Source organism: Rattus rattus, chromosome 1 (genome assembly GCF_011064425.1).
Source record: "Rattus rattus isolate New Zealand chromosome 1, Rrattus_CSIRO_v1, whole genome shotgun sequence".
NCBI classification, from domain to species: Eukaryota; Metazoa; Chordata; class Mammalia; order Rodentia; family Muridae; genus Rattus; species Rattus rattus.
In genome coordinates, this window is record NC_046154.1 from 134103034 (window position 1) to 134122353 (window position 19320).

The 19320-nt window shown below is 41.5% G+C and overlaps 1 protein-coding gene across 1 annotated transcript in view; it reads right to left on the reverse strand.

Moving 5' to 3' along the window:
• Clvs1 (clavesin 1) overlaps positions 1-19320 on the reverse strand; it is a 186757-nt gene that overhangs the window by 29289 nt on the left and 138148 nt on the right. The gene's annotated exons all lie outside the window — the stretch shown is intronic.

The following is a 19320-nucleotide window of genomic DNA, read 5'->3' on the forward strand; positions in this document are numbered from 1 at the left end:
GGTTTGTCGCTACTAATGACATTTAGAAAGGGAAACACCTAAATGCTTTTTGGCCCACCAAAAAGTCAGTGAGGTTCATTGCAACAAACGTCTTGTAACATGTTAGCAAGACAAGAAGCAGGCAGCTGAGCAGTCTCTCTGGGTGTAAGAAATACCGTGCCTGGATCACTCTTAATATCATAATGAGGGGGCTATTCATTTTTCCAGAACTCTCTGTATCTACCGGATTCCAAGGCATCTGCCACAAGGAGACGTGGTTCCAATGAAAGTATGTGGAACTGAACTTAAAGGCTGACATCTGAAAACCTTAAAAATAACTTCTATTCTAGCTAGACATTTTACAAAATAGGAAATAATGGAATGTTTTGAGGGCTAAACTAGAGAATCTCAGTTTACTCATTCAGTTCATTCATCTTGAGTTTTTGGAACTCAATGGAGCCATGACTGAATAAAGGGATTGGATGAGTGTTTGCCATGTGCAAGGCTCTCCAAACATGATATGGCCGTTGCCCTCTTGAGTTCTCTGCAGACGAGATTACCAAAGGAGATCTGGTGCAAATGCATTTTCCTTCTGTGAAGGAGAGTGGAAGGGGCACAGGAAACAGTGTACTACAGGGAGGCCTGGCTGTCATTCAGTGCCCAGTAAGGCTCAGTGAGGGTAGTTCCCTTCACTGTAGGAGCAGCCAGTCGATCGTCTCTCTGTGTGTGTGAGCACTTTCTCACCCATACTCGTCAAGGTAGACTTGGTGATCTTCTACATTTGATTGCAGAAAGATCCAAGCTATAAATAAGGGGTGTGTGTGTGTGTGTGTGTGTGTGTGTGTGTGTGTGTGTACGTGTGTGTACATGTCTGTGTGTGTGCGCATGCTCGTGTCTGTGTCTATGTCTGTGTGTGTCTGTGTGTATGAGTGTGTGTGTGTGCGCATATGTGCATGTGTGTACCTGTCTGTGTGTATGAGTGTGTATGTGAATGTGTGTGTGTGAGTGTGTGTGTGTATGTGAGTGTGTGTGTGTGTGTGTGTGTGTGTAAGGGAGTTGGGGCTTTGTTTGTGCTACACTTTGAACACAGGACCTTGCTTAGGCTAGGCAAGCTCTGTGTCAACAAGCTACTCCCTCGCCAATGCTGTCCTTTTATGCCTAGTCCAAGACCCAGGAATAGTTTTGGTTCCTTAAAAACATGAGGCTGCCCCTGCAAGCTCTTTCTTTCTAAGACGGGCTACACCTCAGGTTCCTTCTTTTTGGTTCTTTTGATCTCTTATTCAGAAACATAACTTACATGATGAATGTGAGTTCTGAGAGGCTATAGAAAAAAAAACAGGAATGGGGCATTTATTCATAAAACTAAACTTTACTCTGTGTGTGTGGTTTTATTTTTACTGTAACTAATAAGAATATTTATGTTTCTTCCAATAATCTTTTGCATTCTGTATTTTTACGTTAGTAAAGTGGAAGAAAATGCTAAAAATTACCCAAGAGACAGTAGGAAAAAAATCTTAATAACAATATTAACTTTTAAAAATACCTGGAGATATTTAGTTTTAGCCTACAAAACCTCAATCATCAAAGACATCAAAAACTGGCCCCTGTCTGTGCCAAGGGAGATTGAAAAGAAGTCATCTCTCTTAGCAACTGTAAGTTCTCTCTAATTGACTCGGGGTCAGGTATGTGCCAGAGAGACTGTGCAAGTTTGTACTGCCCTCCCACAAATCAGCTAATGAAAACGTGCAAACAAAACCCCATGAACCTGAGTCTTGGAGTTTTGAGCTTGGGTTCAAGCAGAAACAGGGTCATTTTTCTTCAGGTCTCTCCCATAACGTTCAAATGAGAGGTTTTCCTGTTTAGTAACTGCCATATGTAAATGTTTTGGATAGAGACTGGCTGTGTATTTATTGTAGGGAGAATGTTAAATAAGAAATCTATTACTGTAGTTTGAAACTGGAATGTCCTCTAAAGTCTCATGTTTTGATCCCTGGTTCTCTCAGGTCATAGGGATGTTTTGAGACGCTGTGGAGTGTGAGTAGAATGCTAGGGTGAGCCTTCGAAGGATGCACGTTAACCCCACTTCTGCTTTGTTCGATACTATCAGAATCTGTCAATCAGGCTGGAGGGATGGCTAAGCAATTAAGACCACTGACTTCTCTTCCAGTGGTCCTGAGTTCAATTCTCAGCAGCTACATGGTGGCTCACAACTATCTGTAATGGAAAACTGATGCCCTCTTCTGGTGTGTCTGAAGTGTACTCATATATACATAAAATAAGTAAATAGATCTTTAAAAAAATGAATCTGTCAATCTTTGGACACCACAGTCCAAGGTAATCCAGCCACTAAGCCTTGCTTATTGCTATGGTGTTTTCCTTGCTCATTGCTATAGTGTTTTCTCTGAACCTGTTAGCAAAATGAATTCTTCCTTCCATGATGTCCTGGCAGGAATTCTGTCACAGCACAGTAATAGGGAGAAAATGACAAACACAACAAGCTTTCAGTCAGCACCTACCAGTTTGACCCCCTTGGCTGATCACATGAGCCAACTGCAGGCAAAGGGGAAGTTATCATCACACTCAGGCATCTCCCACAATCCAAAGGGACTTCATGAAGGTGCATGCCCAGAACAGATCTCAAGTGGGTTAGCCTTGGTTCCCATCATGCTTTGCCCTCCCTCATCATTTAGCATGTTCTTCTACATGCTTATTATACCAGACACTGGGCTGCATTGGGTAAACTGGACTTGCCTTATATAGTCAGCTACTAGAGACTTTTATTTTCCTCCTTCAGCATTGTCTGTGTTAACACTTTAGCAAAGGCAGCCTAAACTGTCAACCGAGTGAAGCTAAAACTAAATAAGCAGCATTTGGGCATGAGGCATACTGTTAAAGCCCCAGGGAAGATCCAGAACCTTCACGTTTATAGTCAGCAACTCCTGTCACCAATACCTAGGATGTAGATGATGATGGCCTCTGTGAAGACCATTTGGAGAGTCAGGTCTTCCCCCAAACTTGCATAAAAATGATGGCTTCTTTTCCCTCCCCACTGGGAACTTCTATTTATGTATTTATAAAATATTCCACCCAACAGGAGAATACATTTCCTTTACACATTTGCATGGGGAATACACCAAGGCAGACCATAAAAAATTCTAAACTAAAGTCAAATAAATGCAGTCACAAAACTATATCCGAAACTGAAAAGAGACTCAAACCCGAAACCAGAAAAATCTCAAAGAATTGGAAACAAAACCACAAGATTCTCCACACAGGACACAGCTAGCTTGCTGCCCACAGGGAGATCTGCCAAACTGAACGCATATTGGACAAAAAGACAAGGGGCTTCAAATCAATAATGGGAAGCCCATTGGAGTTTGGAGACGAAAACAAAGCCACAGCCAGGAGCAGAAAGGAAACCATGAAAACAAGAACGGAAATCAATGGTGTTTAAGATGGAAAAATGGCCAAGAAAATCAATGAAACCAAGACTTGGTTCATTGAGAAGGTATATAAAACTATCCAGCCTTTTATTAAGACTGACAAAGAGGGATATAACAACATACCATTGTCAGCAACAAAACTGTGTTTGTCACACAGCTTCAAAGGGAGAGTCGGGGACAGAAATACAGTCCTACATGGGGATGTGGCAACCTAGAGGACAGGAATCACTCTTGAATTTCAAACTGCCCCAGGTCATCAGGAAACAGGTAATTTGAATAGCCCTCTAATTACTAAGGAAATTAAAATTGTCAAAAAAATAATTCTTTAGGCTTATGTAGGAAAAATCCAATTCCATAAGTCTCTTTCAGAAAATAAAAGGAACATTTTTCAATTCATTTATGAAGCTGATGTCAAGACAAGACAAGAATGATACTAGAAAATCAAACTACCAATCGCTATTCAAACTATTCCTCATGAGTGCAAATGGAAAATCCTTCACAGTATATTGGTAAATGGGACCTAGCAATTTATGCAAAGAATTATATACATTATGACTAAATAAGGTTTACTCTAACCTACACGTCTGGCACAATATCAAAATCAGTCATAATTGTATTAACATCTTCTAGCTTTTATACCTGGTTATACTTTAACCTATGGGGTCTTCCTGTCCAGGGAGGGGTTGTCGCAGTTATGAGTGAGGAAGCCAATGAGGAGCCTGGGAACTGTCTTCTTACAGGTGGATGAATCGCTCCATCTCCCTACTAACTTCTTTCTTGGGCCTTTGAACTCTGCATTGCTGGTCTTTTGCATGTAGCAGTCCAGGTTCGGAACCCAGACTACTGGTGAAGACCCCATACCAGGGAGTCCTTGAAATTATTCAAACTAACCAATCTTAAGCCACTTTAGGCTCCTTTCTCTTCCTTAATCATTCTTCACTGTGAAAAATGCCTAAGCTTTCTGTCACTTTAGAAAACAGAAGGGGTCTATATTCAAGAGGTAGGACTAGGCAAAGAGACTAGACCTGACTAGTAGACTTGGATCAAAAGTATGATCTATACAACATAGGAAGCAAAAGTAGTATCTAGAACACATACACACTAAAATACAGCAGTACTAGAAGAACACGATTATATAATCCTATTAATATATGTGCAAAAGCCTTGGAGGAACACTTCACTAAACATACAGATGCTTCATAAGTACAAGAGACAAGCTCTATGCCATTAATCATGAGCAAACTGTACCAGAGAACCATACTCTAAACCTATCAGAATGGTGTTAAAAATAATGACCACTTTGGGGGCCAGCACGCTATCCCAGTGATGACACAGCTTGCTGCACATGCATAAGAACTCAAGTTCAAATGAGTGGCACCAACATAAAATGCCACATAGAGCCATATTTGAGCCTGGAAACTTGGTAGTGTGGAGGGCAGAGACAGAAGGATTGCTGAGCAGGAGGGTATATCTGGATTTCTGTGAGTTCAAGACCAGCTTAATCTGCATAGTGGTTCAAGGTCAGGCTGAGTTATATAGTGAGACTCTTGTCTCAAAAAATATTCTCTAAAGTTATATACTTGCAGGATTTCATTTTGTGGTATTCTTGAAATGTAAAACTTAAGAGGTGGGTAGAGGGCTAGGGGGTAGGAGTGGCCTGGAAAAGGGAACTTGAATAGTCCTTATGGTGATGGGATGCCCTAGACTTTTGAACACAAAAGAAAGATTGCTGTTTCTACCCACTTAGAATATTGAGAATGAACAAAAAGTCCAAGTAAAGCACTCATTTCAGGATCTTCTATTTTCTCTGGGTGTCATAGATAGAGTTCAGGGGTTCTTGACATCTCTTAGTGTGCCCATCAGTTTTAATGGCCACACTGTCCACACTTTACTTCCACACTGGCACCGTTGTTCAAATGTTACTTAGCTGCCTTGCTGTGTGTTTGATCAAACTTTAGGGACACCCTGGAAGAGGTCAAAGCATTTTGTTTTTCTTTTGCTGATGATCAAGTATTGTTGTTCCTAATGGCTGTGGGTTGCTTTTCCTGCAGATCATACAGCACTTACTGGAGCTGTTGGTAAGTCTTAGAATGCCTGTAGGCTCAGGAACTTTACAACATTATTCAAAAACACATCTAAACCCAAACACCACTTAGCCTTCAGAAGCCCAGGGAGCCATACTCTCTAGCTCTCAGCTGCCTGGTTCTCTTCCTCATGCTTTCATAGGAAAACTAAAACAAGACTACTAAAGTTCAGAAAACAGATGACTCACCTCCTCGCTTAAGATGCTGCTAAAATATAAATGCAAAACAGAGAGGGCATGCCACAAAAGCTCTCCTCTTACTACAGTCTCCTTCCTAAGTGTCCTCTGGGCCTAATCTTCATTCATGTAGCTGCACATATGGAGTTCTACAGGCACAGCAAGGACATGGCCTGCACTTAGATTTTGTTTATTCCCCCCATGCATGCCCTACCAATGACATCTATTTCTCACTTCAAAGCGGGAGGAGAAAAACATCTTTAGCAATGCAAATTGGCTTCATTGATGCAAGGCAGCCTGTAAAAATGCCATATTGCATGATGATGGATTTCTATCATGCCACATAGCAATCATTAGTGTAGAAATAACTATGCATGTGTTTGCAAAAAAATGAAGAACTCATGCAAAAGCTGTGCGTGATAGTAGATTTACATGTCAGCAATCGGTCTGAGAGAGCAGACAGAATATGCTCACCAGGAGGAAGACTGGCAGTGGTGCATCTGACCATACAGTGTGGCTTGTCTCAGGGTTTCCTGCAGGGTAGTGCTAACCTCTAAGAAGCTGTGCCAATTCAATGTTGTCTTGGGTTCAAAGGTCAAAAGGGTATTTCTGTATACTGAGATCAGTGTGTGCTGGGGCTAGTTTCCTCTGTGTCTGAATACAAAATATCTCTCCCAATGAGCAAAACTGCCCTCTGCCAAACAAGTGAGGTCTGCTGATGAAGCTGAGACTACAATTTAAACAACACTCGTGACCTTCATCTTTCATTTGCATGAGGATCTCCAGTTCAGGAAGAAATGCTAAACTACCCTACAAAGGCAAAAGTAGAAGGTGCAGGGTGTACCAAAGACATCCATTCAGTAAGTTCACTGTCCAAGAAGAAACAAGTGACTGTGCCTTCTGTGAAGGAAAGATATGACCTTAGGCTCAGTGGCCATGCTCTTTGGGTGTTCTCCAGAGAAGAGAGTTTAAATAGTCAATAACTAAGTATTAAGAGCAGGAGGATGTTCATGTCCTGCTGTGGTCAAATTTTAAAAAGCCTTCTATACATGACCCAGTCAGGCCAGATATGGTGGTGCACATTTACAATCCTAGCATTTGGGAAGCTGAGGCAGGAGAATTACATGGTCAGCCTGAGCTATAGAAAGAAAGTTGGAATCCAAAAATTGAACCATTCTGATTGGGGTAAGATGAAATTTTAAAGTTGTTTTGATTTGCATTTTTAATTATTAAACATGATGAACATTTCTGACATACTTCATTGCAGCCAGTTATGATACGTCTATTAGTTAGATTTCTATTACTCATTATCTATGAGATCCATAGCCAACTTCTGGGTGGCTCATTTGTTTTCTTGAATCTTTCTTGAATTCCTTATGCATTTTGGATATTACCTATGTTGGATGTATAGCTGTTAAAGATCCTCTTCCATACAACAAATGGGTTTCTTTCTAGCTTGATTATTTTCCAAACTGAACAGAAGCTTTTCAGGTTCGTGAGGCCCCAGTTGTCAATTGCTGGTTTTTATTCCTAAGGAAATGGATCCCTGTGCAAAAAGTCCTTTCCTACACCTTTATCTGGTAGTGTACTTACTATTTTCTTTCAGCGGTTTTACTGTTTCAGGCTTGGGGTTGCTATCTTAGAGCTATTTAGAGTTATTTTGTGTAGGGTGGTATCTATGTGTCTAATTCCTAAACATATGGGCATCCAGTTTTCCCAACAAAATTTATTTAAGGTGCTATCTTTTCTCTAATGTATTCTTTTGACTGTTTCCCTAAATATCAGATATCTGTAGTTACATATACTACTTGGGCCATCAGTTCTGTTCAGTGTGTGTTTTTGTGTCAATACCACACTGCTTTTATTACCATAGCTTTGTAATATATCTTAAAATCTGAAATGGTAATCTTTTTATCATACTTTTCTGATTATATATGAATTTAAAGATTTTAATACTTTTTCTATTTCTGTGATAAATGTGGTTATTTTTATTGGGATTGTAGTGAATCTGTAAATTGCTTTTGGTAGAATGGTGACAGCTAGATTTATTTAGGTATTAGGATAACTATGTAGAATGCAGTTAGGAAAATACATACACTAGTTTAGTGAAGTATGCTCTCCCGTAAGATCCACAATTTCACAAGCCCCAGCCTGTTCCTTAGGTTTTCATCCCTAGGCATGATTTCCTTCCTGGCAAAGAGGCCTTACGCCCAATTAGACAACGTTTAATTTTTACCAGTATACAGTTTCTATTGTTGATCATTTAGGGACATTTTGTCATGCTGGCCCTTATTGTAGATCCTGCGTATCATGACTGGCTTCAACTATTGATTGCTTCTCTCCATGGCAACTTTAATAACACCTTCAAGTGCTATGAAAGTTACTCCTCAGGGAGGAGGATTTCAGATCAGACACAGCTCAAACAGCAACGTCCTGTGTCCAAAATGCATAGTGTCTTCATCCATAAAGACTTACCTTCAACTTGCAGGAGACAACAAAGGTAGCGATAGTAACCTATAACCTATAATAGTGACCAACAACTTGGAAGGAAGCTTCTCTTGTCTAACACTGTGGTTTCTGCTAGATATTCTATTGTTCTTGTAAAGGGAATATAATCAGCCACTGGAAAAAATGTATGTGCACACTTATTCATATACACCCTTACTATTATTTATCCTTTCTCCTTCTCTCCTTTTGTCTTTTACCTTCTTCCTTCTCTTCAGTTAAATTCTCACCCTTTTTCTTACTTTCTCCTTCTTATCACTGGTATCCTGCTATTTCCTCTCTAGCATGCATGCTCGTTCACTTTCTCCTTCCACCATTATCACTTCTTACTTTCTTGGTTTCTGTTGATACCACAGGTTATGGATTACATTTAAAGATTTGGTGCTGGGGACCACACATGAAAGGGAATATGTGGTGTTGTCTTTCTGCGTTGAGTTACTTCACCCAATATAGTTTCGTTCATTTGCACGCAGTAGTTAAGATTTCATTTTTCCTACCACATTTTTTCATTATCCATTTATTAGTTAGAGGACCTTCTGTTTGTTTCTGTTTTCTAGCTGTTGTGAGTGGAGCAGCAATGAACATGGCTGAGAAAGTATCTGTGGAATAAAAGGCTCAATCCTTCAGGCATATGCCAAGGAGTTGTATAGCTGGACCACATAGTATATTGATTCTTAGGTTTTTGAGGAGTGTTTATATCTTTAATTTTCTTCAAAACCTATTTCTAATGATGGTTCTTAAATCCTTTAACCTCCCTTATAGCCCTGAAGTGGAAAAGAAAGGATACAAGGGAAAGTGGACCTGTTTAGAAAGGTTCTTTGGAGCAAATCCAATCTATTGTCTGGGAATCAGAAGTTCAGTTCTCAAGTTAGCTGCAGCAGCTCAATTCATCACAAACTCTTCATGGATGCATCAGCAGTCCAGTTTGACAGAGTTGGGATAGCAAGCATGAATCAGCAGGGGTAGCATGACCTAGCAGAGACAGCCAGGCCTCAGCCTTGGCATGAGTCAGCAAGAGGGAGTCAGAGGAATGCCAGGGGAAGTGTTGACTGTGCCTCTCTCAGCAAAGTGAGGATCAGTGAAGACTTGAGAAGAACAAGCATTGCACAGCTAGCTGTACCAGCAAGCTCAGGCCCTGTCACTGTCCACTGAGTCCTTTTTATATACTGTCCAAACACCACGTGTCCTCCATGGGTCTTACCTCAGCACGTGGGCCTGACCCAGCTGACATCACTCTGCCAATTAGCCTGAGTCCACGGAAGTGGCGAGAATCTATAGCATACCACTAGAAGATTCTTGGCACATTTCTTTCTATAGAGTCCCAACAAATGCAGCTCAACTACGTAATGTAGGGCAGACCAACACATGCATGCCGCTAGCAAAAAGAATCCTTTATCATGTGTCCTTTCACGTGTTTGCTTTAGCAGAACATTCTTTCTCCTGTGTCTGCTTCAACCTTCAGGAGTCTGCCTTAGCTTTTCACCTGTTCCACTTCAGAAAAATGCTCCTTTACTTGTTTGCTCCAGCAAAACCCCATCCAACACAACTGATTTCCCAAAGAATTCTTAAGTTTTCACTTCAATTGTCCACATTGATTTTTAGAGTGGCTGCAATTGCACCAACAGTGAATGGAGGACTCAACGTCTAGCACTTTTGGTCATTTGTTTTGTTGGTCTTAGCCCTTCTGAGTGGGTCAGGGGAGCAGGAAGTCTGTTGTTGTATTGTGTCTTCTAGAATGACGGGGAAGCTCCCCCTGTGATACCTCATCAGTATGAGTCCTAAATTATACCTGAACAATCATGGCGCCAATGGACATGCTAACATGGAAAGAGGGAAATCTCACAGATCCCTGCAACTATACAAAGAATATGGGAACATAGTTATGCCAAGAAAGGGAAAATTAACTTTTCTCAGGGAGATGCCCCTAATTTGTTTTCCAATAACAAGTACTCAGCCTCAAAATCCCCCCCCCTCTCTCTCTCACCCCCACACACACACACACACCCCTATGTATTCAGTTATGTTTTCCTCTATGCTCATAAAATAAACACTATAGCCATCAAGGAATTAAACAAAGCTTCTGTTTAATGTGTGCGTGTGTGTGTGTGTGTGTGTGTGTGTGTGTGTGTGTAACACTAAACATACCCAAAAGGCTGTATTTATATGTGTGTACATACATGTGTGTGTATATTCATATAATATATCTATAAATGTATAACAATCATAATTAAGGAAATAACATGAATTTTGAGGGGGAGGGCAGATAAGGAGAGTTGGAGAGATGGGTAAATATGATTATATTTTTATTACAAAATTAAATTGGATGAGTAAAAAAGCAAATAAGAATTTAAAGTAGAACCCTGAACATTCAGTTATATCTTCCTTTATGCTCGTAAAATATAGTTAAACACTATAGCCGTCAAGGAACTAAACAAAGCTTTTGTAAATACGTGTACTTGTATTCGACAGTCTAATTTAGCCATTTGGAACTCCTACATTTCACTTAGCTCATCTTTTCCCCTTGAACACAGTGACAATATTATATTGATGGACCGAAGGGGGTGGGTAATATGGAGGAATAAAATGAGAGAGGAAAGATGAATACCTGAAGAAAACATGAAGGGATGCACCTCTGTTGAATTTTCAGTAAGGTAGCAGAAAGCTGACCATACATTTAGAGACTGTCTGGATGACAATGATACCTGCCTTGTGCCCAAGGGACCTCATTTAGCACAGGAACCTGCCAGGCAAGACGTGCTCACTGGTACAATAATGGCATAGCTGGTAAGAGAAAAGTAACCACTTCCTGATTCGATTTGAGCCTCATCTCGGGAAGGAACTGTATGCCTGGTACTGTAACCATCATTGGTCAAAAGCCCATGGCTGGGCTTATGCTCTAGGGTTGAACCTGCTAGTGTTGGTTTGCTAAATGCCTATGCTGCCTAGTTGCCGTCTAAATATTTAGCTTGCGCTCATAGACTTTGGTTGCTTTCAACCTTGCTCTAGAAGTTTCATTTGCAGTGGACAGCAGACAGTGCAGACATATATAACTGGTCAAAATTCTGAGGATAAGAGACAGAGTGCTCAGTCCAAACAGGATCTCCATATAAATTGCGTTCTTTATTTCTTACTTAATAAAGCGCCACATGGGAGAGCTATCTACTTTGCTAGCCTCGCCAATCTCACTGATGGCCAGACAAGATGACCAGAGAGGTGACCTCTGCTAGGACTTGGAGATAGAAGGGACAGAATAAAAATCCATCCACCTGATCACTCTGTATCAGCAGAACTGAACCCAAGCACTGGAAACTTAATTTGCTACAAAGATCACGTCCAGCTTTTCGAACCACACTGACCCGAAGGAGGGGTTATATTTGACTATTAGATAGCAAATACATTATGGTTATTACACAATACTTCATCTTCAGTCGTTTCCCCAAGGACCTGTAAGTGGTAAATAAATGATTGCTGCTCATTATTTAAAAGCCAATTCGCAGAGAAACCCAGATCCCTTGAATGGCTGATTCACGGAGGAAATCGATGCCAGCAGAGACAACTGGCTTTATGTGACTCACCCTGCCCATTAAGCTCCCAAGTGCTGCTGCCCCAGTGAGAAGAGAGTACAGCAGAAAGATCACAGAGGTCATCCAGTCTAAGACTTTTGCAAACGCTGAACCTCTAATCAGCGACTCATCCTTTTGGTCTATAATTTTGCAAAAAGCAAGTTCAGGAACACTTCAGTCACAATAAATATAACTTAAAGAGGAAACACTAAAAGTGGAAATGGTTAAGAGTGACTTATTCAGGGACTGGGAAGATGGCTCAATGCATGGGAATGGAAGCCGGTGCTGGGATCTACAGGACCCATGGAAAAGCTGGTCAGTGGGGTTCACACTTGTAATCCCATGTGTAGGAAGAGACAGGTAGAGAAACAGGTGGGTATCTCAGGCTTTCTGACCAGTCTAGATGAAACAGTGAGGTCTGGGTTCATCAAAGAATCTAAAAAGAATCCCAAAAGACAAGGTGAGAAGTCTACAAGAAGAGAGCTGATATCAACTTCTGCCCTCTACCTGTGCTCAGAGGGGTAAGTGCACCTACACACACACACACACACACACACACACACACACACACACACACACACACACACACACCACATACCACACACACCACACATACCACACACACACACACACACACACACACACACACATACACGAGCACACAAGAATAATTTGGATCATGTGAATCAAGAACTGTATGAATAAGTTTTACATTCCACCTCATCTAACACACGTCTATGAAGAATGGATTGGGTATCATCTTAAGAACAGGATGCAGGCAGTAGCAGAACCTAGGAGACGTGCTGATAACTGGGACCTGGGTCCCCACAGAAGAGAAAGCAGGATTCATCTGAACCACTGCCAAGATCCCCACTAAGACAAGAGTCTGCTATAACTCTCTCATAGTGGGATGTGCATTTCCAAGTGACTCGCCATGCAATAGATATGTTGTACTATATTACAATGTATTAGCAATATATTCCCTTTTGCAGCTTTCATATGCCTTTGCTCTTTTGATGGGTGTTAAACACACACACACACACACACACACACACACACACACACACACACACTGAAGGCAGATGCTAGTAAATGACTTGGGAGCAATTTTATTCCTTCTTTAGAAAGGTGTCATAGCTGGAACAAATACTAATTATTCTCATGCAATCCTTCAGTACATGGAGTAAATGTGTTGAGTCACACTGCACCTCAGACTCAGGTATGCATCAATCTACATTGTTTTAAAAGCATCTCATTTATCCCTTTTTTATGCTCATGAATCTGCAGTCGTGAGTAGAGGCCTAAACTAATTCGTGACAGTTTCATTGTCCAGAGAAGACTCTTACTTTCATATAATTACTTGAGTGGTTTCAGCAAATATAAAACTTGATTTGAATGCCCATAAAGCATAGATATATTCATATGCCTAAAGATGTCTACGGAAGAATTGTGATGGGAATGTAGAATTTACAACAGACTTGACATGGTAATTCACAGGTCTGAGTGCTCTTTCATCAGTTTCTTGGTACATACATGCCAACCATTGTGAATGCTTGAGTACTTTTTGTCATGGAAAGAGCAGCATCTACTGACATAAACAAATAGAGCTAAATACGTTAGAAATGACTAGAGAGAGAACAGCTCACCTGTAACACTCCTCATAACATTCTGAATTCCAGTGATTGTGCTTTTAACTCAGCTATGTGTATCTTGGGAAACCCAAGGGCTGAGAGAGAGAAGATTATTACTAATAAAATTAAGAAATCTTCCATTAAAAATGTTCCACCACTCTTATAATATACCCTGGGCATTGTGGCTTTCCTGTTTTTTTATTAGCTATACAAATTCTGATAAGTGCTTTATATTTTATACTAGTGGTGAGCATTGAATTTGCTGAATGTGATACTACTAAGCTATTCTATTGATAATTAGTTCTTTCAGAACTTGATGTTATCTTTTTAAAGAGTTTTATTAAGTCAGCGTGCGCGCGAGCGCACACACACACACACACACACACACACACACACAAACACACCTTTCTGCTGAATGACATCATTACAGAGTATATGGAAGGAAAAAGCTGTGTTTTGTTTTTAATGTACATAACTCAAGTCTGCTATTCTAGCCCCATGCTCTCCATGAAGTTCTTAGTTAGGAAAGGAGAAATCCATTACTTAAGAAAAAGACTCAAACAGGGTTTGCTGCATTCCTGAGACCTTACTCTATATGCTACACCATTACCATCCATTCTTTAAAAGGAAAACAACTTGGTTTTTATGGTAACATTTTATCCATTATACTCACTGAATATGTTTGTCATGCTACATAGTGTGCAAAACATATGTCTTAGGACACCGCTGATATTGTCAATATCTTTTTAAAAAAATTCTCTCTTAATATTCAGTGGTCATCCTAATCTAGGACTCAATGCATATATGTGTTTATGAAGACCTTTGAGAATATGACACAAAAGTTTTTCTAGTCTTTAAAGGGGGCTTTCAGCAAGTTACTAAACCAGTGCGTATCCACTTCCTTACAATTCTTCAGGTTATAGTGACTGTTCAGTGGTGTAACCTTGTGCCTGGGGATGGGAGTTTGCTAGGCATTTCCCTCTCCTAGTCTTTACTCTCCGTCCATGTTAGATGTCCATCTCAACATGAACATATGGCCAAGCCAGCTCTGCACCATGATGCCAAAGTGTCTTGGCTGTAGCATTAGTAATATCCAACAGACCATGCATACCATAGCCTATGTGTATCAGACCTGTTCTTTTAGTGTCCCTTCCTCCCTCTGGGTTAAAGGGACCCTTTTTCTCCTACCCACACCATTCATGTCTCTTTGTCTATACCCCACAGAGGCTACTACTGCAAAGTCCGAAGTGACTGCTGTGGGAACAAAGGTGGAAGCCTTCCTCATGTGGTTCTACTCGGGTTCTCTGTTAGTAGCAGTTCCACCTCTGGGGTACCAGCTTCCTCAGGATAGGCCTATGAAGAACACTGCCAGAACCCCAGTAACCTGTTATCTCTGCTTCCATTCTCTGCTTCCCCTTCTTCTAGCTTGCATCGCTGCCACTGTTTGGCGTCTCAGGTATACAATCACCACGTCAGTCTAGCAGGTTCCTTGTATTAAGCGAAAATAATTTGTTTAAATATTCATTTTCTCCTCGTGGGACCCTAACCAAGACAGAGATGCTGTGTTGCCATAAGCACCACGCTTCAGCACCCAGATGGGAAGTTCAAGCTCTGTAACGCAAGACATTGCATCCTTAGACTTTCTGGACAGGTGGGCAAGAAGCCTTGAAGGGTGAGGTTGGTGTCAGGAGCACAACTGTCCATGTGAAGAGAAAGAAACAAAGGTGAGGTCTGCTTAGGTAGGATGTCTGTGTATACGGGACATCGATTATACTTCATCAGAAAACGAAACTCCCACAAAAGGGGGTCTAAAGCACCATGCCCCAGGAGTGACTCCTCATCCAGCTCCTGCTTTATCCCAGGCTTAATGGTCACCCATAGTTTCCATGTGCTCCTTGCCATGCATACACAGTGCCAGGGCATGACCTGACAGACAGCGAGGCTCCTGGCTAACTCCAAGCGGGGATATTCTGTTTCCTAGTCTCGGTGTATTCATTTTTAAATCACAGTACTGTCCATAGCTCCTCCGTGCAGCCCTCCCTTTGCCCGGCTACTTCCTGAAGGGAAGGAGTGTCTGGCATGTGGGTTGATTTGAGGCTTTTATTTATGGTACACATTTGGGGAAATGTGTGAAACTGGGAGGAGGAGACACAAGCAAGGCTGTGTGTTTGTGTGTCTGCGTACGTGCGTGCGTACGTGCGTGCGTGTGTACGTGCGTGCGTGCATGCGCACGTGCACGCGTATTGATGGTAAGGACTGGGAGATATGGAGATATCCAGGAAGTAGGTACAGCCTGATGTGAGAAAGGGACATGAGGGCAAAGAGTGACAGGCTGCAGACTATTACAGGAAATGGGAGGATTGGGGACCTAGAGAGCATAGCATGAAGTGTCTCTGGGCAGTGTGAGTGATGTCTCCTTTAACTTCTGAAAGAGGGGCAAAATAAACCCAATCTCTATGTAGTTGTGTGGTGGTAGCTGACTTATACTTAAAGATTTTCTTTTGTCAGCTCCACGCTGCGTGGGTCCCTAAAGCTTGTTGGTTTACAGATTGTCCAATTTATGTGATTAGCACCTAAATGGTGTTAGCTTCCTGCTTCAGCGGTTCAAAAATGTTGTGTTTACAAGTAGTCAGAAAGCTTCTAGAACACTGTGGTTTTGTTTGTTGGTTAATTTATGAAATAAATGTTGATGAATGGCCTGCTATGGACCAGGTAGTATGCAAGGTTCTATCCAAGGTTCTATCCTACCCATGAAATGGTACACAGCCTATGGAAGTCCACAGCCCAGAGAAGGAGATGGCGGAACTAGCATCTCTTAATGTATATATTTAATGTGATGACAGAAATGAAAAGATGATATGAGAACACAGGAGGAGTGAGATTGAAGCATGTTTCTACAGAGCCAGTCACAAAGTCAGAGCCCAAAGAAGAGAGAAATTCAGCAGCGGAGAGTAGAAAGACTACAGAACAACATCTGCTGCAGGAAGCCAGTTCTCCAGTACTGTGAAACAGTGTCAAAATGGAGCAGCGTCACTCGAGTTTTGACATTAACCAACAGTTATCTAATTGAACTTCAGACTCACTCAACAGGAGAGAAGTTATGACTGGTACTGGAAACCTAGCCAGCTGCCTCGGGGTTAGTGAGGTCATGGTTCATGGAGGAGAATCTACTATTTCCATTTTAATAAACAAGCATTATTGCTAAATACATTCTAGATGCTTGTCCTTATATCCACAACGATGTACCCTTAACCCTCCTAACACCCCCAACCCTCCCAACCCTTCCAACCCCCCCAACCCTCCCAACCAAAAGCTTTGCTTTGCAGCAAGCAGGATCCACCACAAAACCCCAACTGGCCAAAGCACAGAGAACAACTGATCCTAGTGTACTGATCCCAGTGAATAAATTGAAAACACAAGTCCTGTACATCCTTGGAGCATCTTGGAAGACTGGCTGGAAAGATTTTAAGAGCCAGAGAACCAGACAATCTGATGTGAGATTGTGTCTCCTAGCAATGCCAGGAAAACTTCGCCCATGATACCTGGACAAGATATCTGAGCAAGGAAAACACCAATAGATATACTACCATAGGAGAGGAAATCGCATGGGTCTCTCCCTAGACAAAGAACTACAGACAAGTAAGGGTGACTGAAAGCAGAAGAAGTCTTTCCTGAGGATGAGCCACAAATGGATTGTCTCATACCAAGTAGTCAGCTCTAAAAATCATACACATATAACAATACTAAACAAACTCAACAGGTTCTATTTATATATTTATCACACACACACAGACATGCGCACACACAGACACACACAGACACACACACACCAATTTAAAAAAACTAGGAATTTGAACAGGAGAAAGGGATGGGAGGATTTAGAGAAAGAAAATAGAAACAGGAAAACTAGTATATTTTAATTAAAAATGAGTGGAATAAAGTCATTAGAAAAAGGTGATTAATACCTGTCAGCTATACTGGTTTTAATCATTATGCTTTTATGGCAAAGGATCATACTATAGTCAGAGGGGCTGGGCTGGGATGTGCTGGGCTGTGCTGGCAGGGACAGAGACAGAAACAGAGACAGTACCTCTGTGGTCTCTTATTTTCTTTCTTCCAGCACAGGGACTCAAGCCTAGGGCCTTATGCATGCTAGTCAAGGCCTTTACAAGGAAGATACTGAGCTATATTCCCAACCCCATGAGGTCTCTATTCTTTTTTTTTTCCATCTTTATTAACTTGAGTATTTCTTATTTACATTTCAAATGTTATTCCCTTTCCTGGGTTCCAGGCCAACATTTCCCTAACCCCTCCCCCTCCCCTTCTGTATGGGTGTTCCTCTCCCCATCCATCCCCCATTACCGCCCTCCCCCAAACAATCCTGTTCACTGGGGGTCCAGCCTTGGCAGGACCAAGGACTTCCCCTTCCACTAGTCTATTCATTGCTACCTATGCAGTTGGAGTCCAAGGTCAGTCCATGTATAGTCTTTGGGTAGTGGCTTAGTCCCTGGAAGCTCTGGTTGGTAGGCATTGTTGTTCATATGGGGTCTCAAGCCCCTTCAAGCTCTTTCAGTCCTTTCTCTGATTCCGTTCTCAGTTCAGTGGTTTGCTGCTGGCATTCACCTACATATTTGCCGTATTCTGGCTGTGTCTCTCAGGAGAGATCTACATTTGGTTCCTGTCAGCCTGCACTTCTTAGCTTCATCAATCTTATCTAGTTTGGTGGCTGTATATGTATGGGCCACATGTGGGGCAGGCTCTAAATGACCATTCCTTCAGTCTCTGTTCTAACCTTTGCCTCCCAATTCCCTCCCAAGGGTATTCTTGCTCTCCTTTTATGAATGTTCTTTTTTTTAATTCTTTTTTTTTAAATTTTTTTATTTTTCCAGAGCTGAGGACCAAACCCAGGGCCTTGCGCTTGCTAGGCAAGTGCTCTACCACTGAGCTAAATCCCCAACCCCCTCTTGCTCTCCTTTTAAAGAAGGAGTGAAGCATCCTCATTTTGGTCATCCTTCTTTAATCTCATGTGGTCCATGCATCTTGGGTAATTCCAGCATTGGGGCTAATATCCACTTATCAATGAGTGCATGCATACCATGCACGTTTTTCTGTGATTGGGTTATCTCACTCAGGGTGATATTTTCTAGTTCATTCCATTTGCCTATGAAATTCATGAAGTCATTGTTTTTGATAGCTGAGTAGGACTCCATCGTGTAGATGTACCACATTTTCTGTATCCATTCCTCTGTTGAAGGGTATCTGGGTTCTTTCCAGCTTCTGACTATTATAAATAAGGCTGCTATGAACACAGTAGAGCATGTGTCTTTGTTGTATGTTGAAGCATCCTTTGGGTATATGCCCAAGAGCAGTATAGTTGGGTCCTCAGGTGGTGCAATGTCCAATTTTCTGAGGAACCTCCAGACTGATTTCCAGAATGGTTATACCAGTCTGCAAATGCACTGACAATGGAGGAGTGTTCCTCTCTATTCTTAAGGAGTCATCACTTATTTGGGGAAGGTGATATAAAAATAAAACATAATTATCAGATGATATAATCCATGTACAGTGAAGAAAAAACAAATCAGGATCTGGAAGCTACAATGGACTCTCAATTTTCTACTAGGTAAACCTTTACCAAAGCATTCATATGACAGGAACCAATAGTAGAAATAATGTTATGGGTGTGCTGTGATGATAGTATGGACCACCTGACAGAGGTTTATGTTGTAAGAATGAGGAAGGGTAGTCAAGGGCATGCCCAGGTTGATTTCAGGAAGGACTAAAACAGAATAGAGAATAGAAAATAGGACAGGATTAGAGACAGAATGTGAGACAGAAGTGAGTCTATACACTCCGGAGTCTGTGCTGTGGAAGGAAAAGTCTATCTGGGTAAACCTGGAAGCCACAGGCCTCATTGCACATCCCCGGGGAAAATTTGT